This window comes from Cetorhinus maximus, chromosome 14, assembly GCF_964194155.1.
Source record: "Cetorhinus maximus chromosome 14, sCetMax3.hap1.1, whole genome shotgun sequence".
Classification (NCBI taxonomy): Eukaryota; Metazoa; Chordata; class Chondrichthyes; order Lamniformes; family Cetorhinidae; genus Cetorhinus; species Cetorhinus maximus.
The window spans coordinates 70,608,109-70,623,169 of NC_135892.1; the positions used below are offsets into that span (position 1 = coordinate 70,608,109).

Consider the following 15,061-nt stretch of genomic DNA (forward strand, 5'->3'; position numbering starts at 1 on the left):
AGTCAAATCATGGAAATCAGATCAACTATCAAAGCAGTGATAGGGCTGAACCGTGCCATTCTCCTAATATTATTATTGATAGGATTGTACTGAGCACACGGTAAAATGGATGTTTTTCATGTGGAATGTCTTTCTTCACATATCAATACCATAAGCAAGGTCACAAAAATGATCCAGCAAGCCAACTCTCTCACCAAACCGCTCCAAAAGCAATCCACCTGAAATAGTATCTTATCAAAAAGGAACTCATCCATCCACAGAAACTTCTTGATTTTTAATGGTCTCCTTCATTAGCTGATTGTTGCCCATCTCTAAGTGCCCTTGAGAAGCTGGTAGTGAGCTGCATTCTTGAACTGCTGCAGCACATTTGGTGTAGGTATCCCTACAGTGCTGTCATGGAGGGAGTTCCAGGATTTTGACCCAGAGACAGTGAAGGAACTTCAATATAGTTTCAAGTCAGGATGGTGTGTGGCTTGGAGGGGAACTTGAGGTGGTGGTGTTCCCATGCATATCCTGCGCTTGTCCTACTACATGGCAGAGGTTGCAGGTTTGGGAGGTGCTGTCAAAGGCACCTTGGTGAATTGCTGCAGATGTAGATGGTAGACACTGCTGCTGTCACTGTGCATCAGTGGTGGAGGCAGTGAGCGAATGTTTAAGATGGTGGATGGGGTACCAATCAAATGGGCTGTTTTGTCCTGGATGGTGTCAAGCTTCGAGTGTTGTTGGAGCTGCGCTCATCCAGGCAAATGGAGAGTATTCCATCACACTCCCAACTTGTGCCTTATAGATGGTGAATAAACTTTGGGGAGTCAGGAGGTGAGTTACTTGCCACATAATTCTTGGCCTCTGACCTGCTCTTGTAGCCACAATATTTATATGGCTGGTCCAATCGGTATCTGGTCAATGGTAACCCCCCAGGATGCTGGGGATACAGTTGCTACAACTAACATTGTTTGCTATCAAAGTATATTGTGAAGAGGACATGAGGAGGTTGCAGATGGATATAGATAGGTTGAGTGAGTGGGCAAAGATCTGACAAATGGAGTTTAATGTGGGAAAATGTGAAGTTCACTTTGGTAGGGAGAACAAAAAAGCAGAGAATTACTTAAATGGAAAAAGGCTGCATAATTCTGAGGTGCAGGGGGATCCAGGTGTTCTAGTATACATGAGTCACAAAAGTTAGTATATAGGTACAGCAAGTAATTAAGAATGCTATCCTTTATTACAAGAGGGATTGAACATAAAAGTAAGGATGTTATGCTTCAGTTATACAGGGCATTGGTGACACTGCACCTCGAATACTGTGTGTAGTTTTGGTCTCCTTATTTAAGGGAGGATGTAAATGTTTTGGAGGTGGTTCAAAGGAAATTTACTAGATTGATACCTGGAATGAGTGGATTGTCTTATAAGGAAAGGTTGGACAGACTGGGCTTGTTTCCACTGGGGTTTAGAAGAGTGAGGGGTGATTTGATTGAAGTATACAAGATCCTGAACGGCCTAGGCAAGGTGGACGTCAAAAGGATGTTTCCTCTTGTGGGTGAGCCCAGAACTAGGGGCCACTGTTTTAAAATTAGGGGTTGCCCTTTTAGGACATAGGTGAGGAGAAATTTTTTTCTCTCAAGAGGGTTGTGCGACTTTGGAGTTCTCTGCCTCAGAAGGTGGTGAAGGTGGGATCATTGAATATTTTCAAGGCAGAGGTAGATAGATTGTTAGGCAAGGAAATCAAAGGTTATCGGGGTTAAATGGGAAAATGGAAATCGAAACACAAGGAGATCAGCCATGATCTTATTGAATGGTGAAGCAAGCTCAAGGGGCCAAATAGCCTACTCCTGTTCCTATTTCTTAAGTTCCTATGTTAATAATAGGGAATTGAATGATGGTAATGCCACTGAATGTCAAGAGAAGGTGGTTAGATTATCTCTTGTTGAAGATAGTAATGAAGAAAGATAGGTCAAACAAAATAATGATGCAGACTACAGTACTGAGATAATACTAAGACTAAAATATATGGATGCATCTTAAATGTAGTTATTTATCCCAATACAGAGGATTTTTGAGACCACTGGCTCTCAATTTTTGACCAACCTAACAGATAAAATGCCATGTCACCTCAGCGAATTACGGTTTTAACAAATATTAAATTTTCAAACCAAAATACAGTTGTTACAACCAACATTATTCGCTATCAAAGAAATGGAGAACTCAGCAGGGAAATGTAATGGAAAAAATAAGTTAAGGCAAAAGAAAATGCAAAGAGCAAGTCTGAGCCTCTTTCGAAAATATGTAATAACGGAAGCCAAGATTTTTTAAATGTATATAGGAAACTGCTAAATATTTCACTTTTGATAATGTGCTCTGTGACAAATATTTCTTATTCAAACCAACAGGAGTGGCACACACATTTGAGATAATTAATAATCCTCAACAAAGTTATATTCCATTGAAAAAGAAAGGGTTTTTTTTATTCATTCATGGGATGAGGGCTGGGCTGGCCAGGCCAGCATTTATTGCCCATTCCTAGTTGCCCTTGAGAAGGTGGTGGTGAGCTGCCTTCTTGAACCGCTGTAGTCCATGTGGCGTAGGTACACCCACAGTGCTGTTAGGAAGAGAGTTCCAGGATTTTGACCCAGTGACAGTGAAGGAACAGCGATATATTTCCAAGTCAGGATGGTGAGTGACTTAGAGGGGAACTTCCAGGTGGTGGTGCTCCCATCTATGTGCTGTCCTTGTCCTTCTAGGTGGTAGTGGTCTTGGGTTTGGAAGGTGCTGTCTAAGGAGCCTTGGTGAATTCCTGCAGTGCATCTTGTAGATGGTACACACTGCTGCTACTATGCGTCAGTGGTGAAAGGAGTGAATGTTTGTGGATGTTGTGCCAATCAAGCGGACTGCTTTGTCCTTGATGGTATCCAGCTTCTTCAGTGTTGTAGGAGCTGCACTCATCCAGGCAAGTGGGGAGTATTCCACTTGTGCCTTGCAGATGGTGGACAGGCTTTGGGGAGTCAGGAGGCCAGTTACTCGTCGCAGGATTCCCAGCCTTTGACCTGCCATTGTAGCCACAGTATTTATATGGCTAGTCCAGTTCAGTTTCTGGTCAATGGTAACCACCAGAATGTTGATCATGGGAGATTCAGTGATGATAATGCCATTGAACATCAAGGGGCGATGGTTGGATTCTCTCTTGTTGGAGATGATCATTGCCTGACACTTTTGTGGCGCAAATGTTACTTGCCACTTGTCAGCTCAAGCCTGGATATTGCCTGGTCTTGCTGTATTTGGACGTGGACTGCTTCAGTATCTGAGGAGTCGCGAATAGTGCTGAACATTGTGCAATCATGGTGAACATCCCCACTTCTGACCTTGTGATGGAAGGAAGGAAGGAAGGTCATTGATGAAGCAGCTGAAGATGGCTGGGCCTAGGACACTACCCTGAGGAACTCCTGGAGCTGAGATGACTGACCTCCAACAATCACAATCATCTTCCTTTGTGCTAGGTATGACTCCAACCAGCAGAGAGTTTTCCCCCTGGTTCCCATTGACTTCAGTTTTGCTAGGGCTCCTTGATGCCACACTCGGTCAAATGCTGCCTTGATGTCAAGGGCAGTCACTCTCACCTCACCTTGGGAGTTCAGCTCTTTTCTCTATGTTTGAACTAAGGCTGTAATGAGGTCAGGAGCTGAGATTCTATGAGCAGAATACACCATCCGTGTTTAACTAAGGAGGTTCAAGATGGTGTCAAATTGAAAAAAAAGACGTACAATGCTGCAACGGTTGATGTAGCACAGAAGATTGGGAAAATTTTAGAAACCAACAAAGGATGACTGAAAAACTAATAAAGAGGGAGAAATTGGACTATGAGAGAAAACTAGCAAGAAATACAAAAACAGACTGTAAAAGCTTCTACAACTATATTAAAAAAAGGGAATGAGTAACTAAAGTGAGTGTTGGTCCCTTAGGAGGGTGAGACTGGGGAATTAATAATGGGAAACAAGGAAATGGCAAAGACTTTGAACAAGTATTTTGTATCTATATTCGACGTAGGAGATACAAAAAACATCCCAAGAATTGTAGAAAATCAGGAGGCAAATCAGGAGGGGAAGAACTGAAAAGCAATCACAATCACTGGGGAAAAGTAGTAGGAAAATTAATGGGACTAAAGGCTGACAAGTCCCCTGGACCTGATGGCCTGCATCCTAGAGTCTCAAAAGTGTTTGCATTGGTTGTAATCTTCCAAAATTCCTTAGATTCTGGAACAGTCTTGGCAGATTGGAAATCTGGAAAGGTCCCAGCGAATTGGAAAACTGCAAATGTAACACCTTGATTCAAGAAAGGAGACAGACAGAAAGCAGAAAACCAGTTAGCCCAGCATCTATCATTGGGAAAATGTCATAATCCATTATTAAGGAGATAGTAGCAGCACATTTAGAAAGTCATAATAAAAACATGTCGACTCTGTCTGATTGTAAGAAAGGGAAATCCTATTTAACACCTTTATTAGAGTACTTTAAGGATGTAACAAGCAGGGCAAATAAAGGGGAACCAGTAGATGTAGTGTATTTTGATTTCCAAAAGAGATTCGCTAAGGAGTCACATAAACGGTTACTGCACAAGTTAGAAGCTCATGGTGTGGCAGTGATAGCCTGGATAGAGGATTGGCTAAGAAACAAGAAAGAGAGTTGGGATCATTTTCAAGTTGGCAAACTATAACTAATGGAGTGCCACAGGGATCAGTGCTGGGGCCTCAACTATTTATGATCTATATTAATGACTAAGATGAAGGGACCAACTGTATTGTGGCCAAATTTGCTGATGATAAAGATAGACAGGAAAGCAAATTGTGACGAGGATACAGAGAGTCTGCAAAGGGATATAGATAAAGGTTAAGTGAATAGACAAAAATTTGACAGATGGAGTATAATGTGGGAAAATGTGAGGCAGTCCACTTTGACAAGATGATTTGAATAGTAGAATATTATTTAAATGGAGAGAGATGTGTGCTGCAGTACAGAAGGATCTGAGTGTCTTTGTACATGAATCATAAAAAGTTAGCATGTAGGTACAGCAAGTAATTAGGAAGGTAAATGAAAAGTTAGCCATTATTGGATCATTAGTCTTTGGAATTCTCTTCCCAAAGAGCAGCAGAGGCTGGGTCATTGAAAATATTCAATGCTGAGTTAGATAGAATTTAACCCTAGGGGGGGTCAAAGATTATGTGGAGGCGGGGTGCAGGCAGGAAAGTGAAGTTAAGGCCATAATCAGATCAGCCAACGATCTTATTGAATCGTGGAGCAGACTCGGTGGACTGAATGGCCTACTCCTGTTCCCTATGATCTTATAATCATTGCTAAAACATCCTGTGAGCTACAGTTCATTCCAGAAGTTTTGAATTATATACAATTCACTGTAAACATTAAGGACTTTTACTATTTTTATATCACACAAATACTGCACTTTCAATTAGTGACAATTAGCAGTCCACAAATATTTAAATATCAAATGCAGATTGAGATTTGAGTAGCACTTATTTAAATTCACCTATAATGGGAACCTCAATTATTCACTCTAACAGAAGGTGGATAATAAAAATTCAGACTGATCAAGATTATCCAAATTACAGTGCTGATGACTGATCTGGATTTTGAGACTACTGATTCTTTCTATCTCAGATCTCACCAGCAGCACTAGCCTCCATTCTATTCTTCTCGAGCTTGCACTAAAACAGCTAAAATATCAAGTGATATCGCTGATTCAAAGCTCCCCCAAAAATACACATAGCTGTAGTTACCAGACCTGCCAGTGTTCCCAGATAGAACAATAAAAAAAGTTACCTCAATGTCAGCCTTTAGGTACAGGGAAGAGTACTAAAGCCAGCACAGGCTAACTCCTAAAAGATCAACAGTGCAGGAGTTCCAACTTAAAAATCAATTAAGAACCTGTCTTGTTAAAGGCATCCTTGTGCTGGTAAACAAAGCAATGCTGAATGTAGCATCAGCTGGTTACTTACCTGTTAAAACAAGCAGGCGCTGTATTAATTTCAGATCAGCAATATGCTAAGATCAACACTGCAGAGGCTACCAACAGGATGAGTGTGATGCCTTTGGTTATTATAGGAGAACAGTGGTTGGTGTCAGGAGCATTCTTTGACCATTTCTCTTGCGATGTGATGGGTTTGCTATCTGGAGTTGTACACGGGTGTTTGGGAGACCAATGGATCAGGTGATTGAATTAGCAACCTGGTAATATCACTGGCAGAAGCAAGTAAAGAAAGAAAACACTACAACTGAAACTCCCACTAGTCCCTCTTGCTTAAAAAGTCTCACTAATATTTGAGAATGAATACTGTAAGTTTTATAATTCACATCCAAGTCCATTTTTGCTGCAGCCATTTTAAAAAGTAAGTTTCAACTGGCTCCCAATTTAGTACTTACATGGTTTGCCTACTCTATTTCTTTACATGGTTATTAAGACATATTTCCATTCTTTTCTACATACATTGTGCCCAAGTGTAATTCCAAATTGTAAAAGATGCTATTTTGCATACTCAATTTAATACAGTAAATCTCTAACATTTGCTTTTGCAATTAATATATTAAAGTTCATTTTAATGCAGGTAATAATTATGCATTGTACTTGTTATGGCATTGTGAAAGCACCGAATTGGAATCAAAAACAATTCCAATGGGAAAACATGGGATTTATTTTCTTGCAACTAAAAACAGCAGAAAAAAAGGTGTTATGATAAACATTGGTTTTAACTTACCAATCGAAGACTTAAAAAAAAGTGTTGCTAAAACAAATTGCTTGTCAACATAGTCAAATCTATCCCCAGGAAAACAAATAAATTTCAGAATCCACAATTAGATGTAGGCTCTGAGCAATTAAACCAACATGCACAGAAAATTTGACCCTGAACAGACAAGCATGCCAAGCCTGTGTAAAAGGTGCCCATTGATCACATACAAAATCCCAAGGGAGGTAGGAAAGAGAGGGGGCAAAAAAGATCATCTTCCTCTCTGTGCTTCAGTGCAAGTTACTGTCTTCTGGCTTCTGTGCTGTTCACTCCCTTGGAAAAGGCCCATGCCTCAGTAAGGCACATTTACAGTTTGAGAACACTCTTAAACCATGGCAGGATCTGCACAATTTCACAGGACAGCCAAGTTAAACACTGCAACCTACATTAATTCTACTGACACAATCACCTGAAAATCCAACTTGCAAAGCAATTACTTCCTTCAAAAGAAGGCAAAGTCTTACCATTCTGCACTAAAATTTTCATCAGAATACTCTTATTGACCTTATTACAAAAATCAGCAGGTTGCAAAGTCTAAAGGTTACTCATCAAACATTTAGACACTTAATTTAGGAAAGTTGGTAGCCTCCGTGCCTACACCTAGACATTGCAATTATGCAGCTTGCTTTCCCCAACAATGAATCTACACCAACAGCATTTCCTTTCAAGCAGTGGAAATAAAAATATTGGAAATACAAAGCTAAACTTAGGCCAAAAACTTTTTTAAATTCAACAACTTGTTGTTATACATTACCTTTAAGATAATAAAATGTCTCAAGGCTCTTCATGGGAGCATTATAAAACAAAATTTAATAAAGCACAAAAGGATATTGGGGCAGATGACCAATAACTTGATCAAAGAGGTAGGTTTTAAAGAGCGTCTGAAAGAAGAAGAGACATAGAGCAACGAAATTCCAGAGTTTAGGGCTTTTCAGCTGAATGCATGGCTACCAATGTTGGACCAATTAAATCAGGAAAACTCAAGAGGCCAGAATTTGAGTGGCGCAGATATCTCAGAGGATTGAGGGGTTGGGGGTTACAGGGGTAGGAGGGATGAGGAATTCATTTGCAATGCTGGCTCATTTCTATTGACATTTTTACTGGTCATTTTCACATTACTGCTTGTGGAAACTTGCTGGGTACAAATTGCCTGCCAGGTTTCCTACACTACAAATATGACTGCACTTCAAAAATGCTTTGTTCACAATAAAGTGCTTTGGGATTACTTAAGGTCATGAAAGGTGTTATATAAATACAAGTTTTCTTTCTTTCTTCAGCTGTAGCTGGGGGTCCATTACACCTGATGTGCACAGAACAAACTGGATGTCAATGTGTGTTTGGAATTTTTGCACTGAAATTATAAATCTTCTTGAAGTGTAAATGGATCCCAAAACAGTTTTCACTCTTGTTCTAAATATAGATCACACTTAAATAAATAAGATGCAAATTATGATTGTGCACAGATCTTGGAAAGACCTGGGTTCATTGTAGGAGCACCATTTTCACCAGGACTGCAGTGATTTACAAAGAAAGCCCACTAACGCCTTATCAGAATATCTAGGATTCGGTAATGTGGGCTGGCTAACATCACCTGAGCCCATGACCAAAAATGTGCATCTGTATCATACCTTTCATGACCTCAGGACATCCCAATATGCTGTACTGCCAATTATGTACCTTTAAAGTGTAATCAATATTATAATTTAGGAAATGCAGCAGCCGGTTTGCACACATGGTTTTCTTTGACTAGTGCCATGGGATCTTTTACATCTGCTAGACAGGGTAAATGAAGCAGTCCAATATCTCATCAGAAGGACATCACATCTGACAATACTTTTTTTTTAAAAACTTGCGTTCTTAGAATATGGGTGTCACTGACAAGGTCAGCAATTATTACCCATCCCTAATTGCCCTTGAGAAGGTGGTGGTGAGTGAGCTGCCTTGTTAAACCACTAAAGCCCATAGGTTGTTAGTATGCCAACAGAGAAGGGGTTCCAGGATTTTGACCCAGCAATGATGAAGGAACAGCGATATAGTTCCAAGGCAGAATGGTGTGACTTGAAGGAGAACTTGCAGGTGGTGTGTTCCCATGAATCTGCTGCTCTTGTTCTTCTAGGTGGTGGAGATTGTGGATTTGGAAGGTAGTGTCCCAGTGTTAGCCAAATTGTGTTCAAGTCTCTGAAATAGGGCATGAACTCATGATCATCCAACGCAGAGGCAGGAGTGTCACCACTGAGCAAATGCTGACATCCAAGTTCTAGGTTCCAAGTCTGATATGCATTAACCAGGCAGGTGCAGACTAGAAGTTATAGCCTCCAGTAGGAGACATAGAGAGCCTGAGTGGAGACTCATATCTGGGTGGTCTCTAATGCCTATTGGTGGCTGAATTAGTGATGGCCTAGGAACAAGTTTTGCATATAACCTCATGCCTGCACCTGAGGATAAGTAAGTGAAAATAATTTTAAATGAAAATCTGAAAAGGGGAAACCTATCCATATATCCCCATAAATTAGTTTAAAACAGAATTACATTGAACTTTTATTTTTTAAAAGCACAAATTTGAAGACAGACTTGCAATTATATAGTGCTTTTCACAACCAGACACCTCAAAGTGCTTTATAACCAATGAAGTACTTTTAAAGTGTAGTCACTGTTGTAATGTAGCCAACTATGTTTTGGATCCCTTAGATTTTACAAGAAAGCCAAAAGCTAAAGACATTGTGTTGTGGTTTTGAACAGTGAATGTGAAACAAAACTATCAAAACATAAGATCATCCAACAGTTGAGCAAACATAACCTGATTGCGCTACAGGTTTACTCAAAGAAGCAAAGTTATCAAAAACACTAAGAAATACAATTCCAATATACAAATAATAAATCAGATTGACCATCATCCTTGATCTTATTGTTCCAGTCCAAACTCCAATTATTTTTCACAATAAAAGAATTACCATCTTGCAAGTCAAAGATTTCCTGAGCCACTGGACTTCCTTTGAAAATGTGACAGCATTAACCCAAGGTTAATTTAGTCTGGTGTTTACATCACAAATTTCCCCTGAATTTGAACTCAAGCATACCCACAGGTCATATGTTTCAAATTGCAAGTCCATTACAGTTGATTACTACATAAAGTGGATCAGGGGACAAGTGGGAATTCAGATCAGATTGCTTATACTATCATGGCTGAATGTGATGAATGTCGCACTTTTTTATATTTTAATCTGTGAAAGAGGCATGTTAAATAAATGTAAAGTTATAGCTATAGAATGAAAAATGTGAAATTATAATTAGAAGTCACATCCCAAACTTTCATACATAAAACCTGTTTAAAATTTGCTGCAATATTTGTATAAAGTGTTAAAATTACCTTGTAAAACTGCAAGCTCTATGACGAGATGCATTCACTCTAAGTGCTAGCTTAAAGTCAGCACCACCCTTTGTTTCCAATATTTGCATCAAAAAAACAAACATTGCAAAGGCACAGAAACCGACTTTAAACAAAAAGCTATCTTTTTATGAAACAATCCAATCTCTGAATTTAGGCAATAGATTCCAAAACCATATGTCTATTTCAGATTTTGCTTTCATGGTTTGGGATATCATCCGAACCCTTCGTCTAGAACAATTCCTTGTAATTAGGCAATCATTGTGCTCTGTGTCCTGCGCAGTCATCATCTTTATCTGAGTTTACTTTAAAATAAAAAAAATAGCTTGGTAACATCTTCAAAAAAAACCTTCTAGTAAAGGAACTTTTAAAAGTGGCGTTTCAGAGGACAGCATTTTCACATTTACTCCATTAGCTAGATTGACCATCGAAACGCGAGACAGTCTCTTTAAATATGCTGCCTGCAACAAAGCACAGGCTGAATTTCGGTTTTTTTTGCACGCGGGCCACAGATTACAGTCTTGGCATTTTGGAGAGTTGAATATAAATATGTTAAAAGAAAAGGCTGTGGTATCTAGGCTTGAAACCCCTCTCCCCTACCCTCTCCTCCCTCCTTCTAGGAAGGCTGAAAGAAAGAGAAACAAGGGGGGCTGCGAGGAGTGCTGGCAGTTGAACCGCAGAATGAAGCAGACAGTCTCCCTTTAATAGGCATGTCTGACTTGCTCTTTCAAACCATTCAAGGACGAGTGGAAATCTGGGATCAAGTAAAGGGTTGCTTTTCTCCGTTTGGTGTATCTATCTCCCCCTCCACCACATTCAATCAGACAGACAAGTTCTTGGAGCAAAGAATCTCGTGTCCCCTTACCTGTTTACATGTCTTTATTGTGTCTGGTTAGTCCATTAAAACCACAAACAGCGCGCTCCCCTTCAAACTTTTCAAATGTGTTTTTTTTTTCCTTAAAAGTTTCCACAAGTGGAGATTGGCACAGTAATCCGGTTCTGGATAAAGGATCTGCTCGTCTAAAGGAGCTCGGGATTCGTCTGCTCACCAGGAGTGTTTGAAGTTACACGGAGAGCCTTACCTCATCCGCTCAAGAACTACTTTTGTTTCGTGAAACTTTCTTCTCTCTCTCCCCCCCCCCCCCCAACTTTCTTGTTTGTTTGTTGTTCTGAACTCTACTGCCCGGGTCCAGCAGCTGCCAGCGGTCCGACAGCCTTGTGATCGCCGAGTTGTTTTTTTCTCTTCTTTTCCCAGTCGCACCCCGTTGTAGCCGAGACTATTTTCGATGAAATAACATGTTCAGAGTTTGTGGGTTTGAAAAAAAGATCTGCGCCTCGTGACATCAGAAATGTGGAATGTGAGGAATGTGAGCTGATGAAGGGCTGAGATGTCGTTGCTTCTTAATGGTCACACAACGAAAACACACCCAGCCAACGTCGATTTAAAGCTGTACTGCATCAGCTTAACCATGCATTGACATGATTACATTTTCCACGCAATATCGTAGAGGAATCGGTGGGATGTTGTCCTGCTAATAAAGTGTGCCTTTCCTGTTGGCCGGATCAGCGTCAGAATTGTGTTCTTTTACGTTAAGAGTACATTGGATTGAACACCTCTAAAATAATGAATTCTGAAATTGATGCATTTTCTCTCTTTAGGAATGCATATCATTCGTTAATCGGATTGTTATGCTATGGGGATGTGCTGTCGAACGACGACACTAACTCCTCTAGAGCTGGCTCACGGATGACACCATGTGGACATTAAAGGCTTCGCCCAGTTTATATAGAAAACGATTTGCATTTATATAGCACCTTCCACGACCTCAGGATGTCCCAAAGCGTTTTGCAGCCAAGGAACTACATTTATGCATTTCATTTGTTTTTGGCTCAACTCTCCTAACTCCAAAATATAAAACCTGCAATATTTCTACTCGCCCTTAATTTCTCGACTGTTTTTTCTGTTTGAATGTCTATTTTACATCCCTCTGAGCTACTCTCTACTTCAAACTTCAGCTCATCCAGACTGCTAATGAAAAATATCCCAATTGAAATGTTGATGCACCTTGTATTTATATAGCTCTTTTAATGTAGTCCCAATGCATTTAACTGGAGTGTTATCACACAAAATTTGGCATCAAGCCACATGTATGGTGGTAAGACAGCTGACCAAAAGCTTGTTCCAAGTAGTAGGCTTTATGAGGGAGGGAGAGGGTGTGTGGTCTTAAAGAATGAGAGAGGCAAAGACTTTTAGAGAGGGAATTACAGAGTTTATGGCCAAGGCAGCTGAAGGCATAGCTGTGGAGGGATGAAAGTTGGCCATGAATTGGAGAAGTACACAGATCTGCAGAAGCCCCAGAGTAAAAGAGTCCCTTTTGCATTGTTTCTTGACCACAGTTGCATTGGATGATCAGTAGAACCCTCACAGAAATTCAGCCCCTAGGTTCTTTTTAAGGCCCTTTTGCTGAACTGTTGTGGTAGTGATCCACCTGAAAGCACTTAATGGCATGCAAAATATAACACACATCTTACATATTATTTTACAACTTACATATCATGCAATTTATTGTAGGAACCTGGGTTATCACTTGAAAGAGTGATTTATTTTCTTAAAGAAAGGTAACAGAAGCAGATGCGAAATAGTAGGCATAAGTGAAAAATTTAATAATGTTACAGTTCACAGACATGGCAAATGAGTAATTTCATGACAATTATTGGAACTAAAAGAGAACCTTCAATATAGAATGCAAAACAATTCTGCTTCTGTGTACTTTGAGTTTTTTTTTACATTTTATTTCTGTGTAGTTAATGCCCCTATTAACCGAATGTCATAGGTTTGACTTGCATGCATTCTTCAGTAATTGTGATCTTCTCCACCCCACCCATCCTAAATAAAGTGCATAGGCTTCCTCAGTGCAACAAGTAGGGACCAGCATAGGTATTTAGACCACAGGAGCAAATAGCTTGGATCCTATTTCAAATATTTTCTGGGGCACCAGCCACTGAACGTAGGACCTGCCACCAAAGCAGAGTTTCACGGTAGCTTAGGGCAGGCTCTGAAGAAGTCATACAGACTCGAAATGTTAACTCTGTTTCTCTCTCCACAGATGCTGCCAGACCTGCTGAGTTTTTCCACTATTTACTATTTTTATTTCAGATTTCCAGCATCCTCAGTATTTTGCTTTTACTTAAGGTATAACTGATGTGGCATGAGCACCAGTTGACCCATGCTAATTAGGTGCCCTGTCCTTGACTGAACACCCCTGCAAGGTTAGAGTCAATGGATATTGACAAGTACAATTCTGAAGTATGTTCCAGGATCATAGTCTATGGATTTTTGGGGCCGCCCACATAATGTTCTAGATAACTAAGACTCCATCTACTCAATTCTCAGACTTCAAACATAGTGATACTGAAGCCTGATCCACTGTTTTAACAATCATGTCAATTCTAGCTTTTGAATCTAATTTTCTTGTTTTTTCCATATTCCTCAATGCTCTTACTTTCAAAGTATATACCTATCTCCTTTTAAAGCAGTTAAATTACACATAAAGTCTTCTGAGACAGTTAGATTTACTCTGTGTGACAGCTTTTGACTCAGAAGCAGTGACAGTAAGAACAATTTGTAATTACTTTAAAATGTTTGGGGAATCTGTAAATGCTTTTCAAAATGTTTGAAAAGGACTTTTAAGAGTTTGTATCACTTACAAAGAGATCAAATGTGATTTACCATGCAAGTTCATTAAGCAAGTGAATTTCTCAAAATTCCAAACAAACTCGGCATTGAAAGGAAAATATTGACTCTGTATATACTGTTAAGTATAGAAATAACACTATTTACATCTCTTTGATTCAGTCAGAAATTTCAATCAATGCATAAAAACAATAATATTTTATCCTAAGTGAGTAAATCCTTATAGAATCATAAATTAACTCATTCCTGCTTATGATTTAAGAAATGTGGTAAACATAGGGTATTGCAACTGTGATGGTATGTTATTGGTATAAGGTTAAGCATGAAAGAAAATTTACTCAGACATACCATCATCACTTGTGACTTATGTTTCATTTTCGCTATCATGAATCAAAAGCAGCAATACACCATAATAAGGGCGATATTCTTAGTACTTGGTTTTGGTTTGCAATGCCCTTTTGACCTTTTTATAGTTGTATTAAGATTCCACACCATATCTAACCGTTGAAGCTATTAGCAAAACAATTGCCACGGTTTGATCTGATTGAAGAATGTGTTGTACAATAGTGACAGTAATGTGATAGCTACCTGCCATATGTTACTGTTTTTATAGTTACTGTAGAAAATTATCACATTCTTGAGGAGTGACAATAACAGTATCTACTAAGTTTTAAAAATAATTCAACAGAATGGGAGTTAATGGAGGAAGGGACAGAATGAGATAAGGGTGATTTGTGTCTGACTGAAAAATGATTAAACAGCACAAGATATTTTATTAATTACCCTTGTAATTGGTCTGCTTCGCAAGCTAAAGCTTATAAGTAGTCACTAGTTAACTGACTTGTTAAATACTTTCAAAGGGACCAAAGCATCAACTGTCACAATATTAGGATAGTTGAGCCTTGCCAAGTTGAATGTGATACAGTAGATTATAATCAAACAACGATTATGTGTACAATTTCAAACCTGGTGGCTATTTGAGTATTGTTTCCTAAAATTTTGAAACAGGACCAATATTAACATCAAAGTAATGGCTTTAATGAAGTGCACAGATGTACAGAGTAGAGCTTGTGATCCTCAATTATGGCTTCAATCAATCATAGGAATATCTAACATAAATTCAAGAGTAGACCTTGCAGCACAAGTTGAATGGACTGATCAGGGATGCAGACAGCTCAAAATGAAAACATACATA

At 39.3% G+C, this 15,061-nt stretch overlaps 1 protein-coding gene across 2 annotated transcripts in view; it reads right to left on the bottom strand.

The window, feature by feature from the left end:
* The window catches only part of LOC144689724 (tyrosine-protein phosphatase non-receptor type 14-like), a 283,673-nt gene extending 271,541 nt beyond the window's left edge, over positions 1-12,132 (bottom strand). The window contains exon 1 of one of the 2 annotated variants that reach the window (XM_078557065.1): positions 11,038-12,132. The gene's annotated coding sequence lies outside the window, so the exon portion shown is untranslated. The remainder of the gene's footprint in view (positions 1-11,037) is intronic. The other variant, XM_078557062.1, reaches the window with a different exon arrangement.
* Between the last annotated feature and the right edge of the window lie 2,929 nt (positions 12,133-15,061).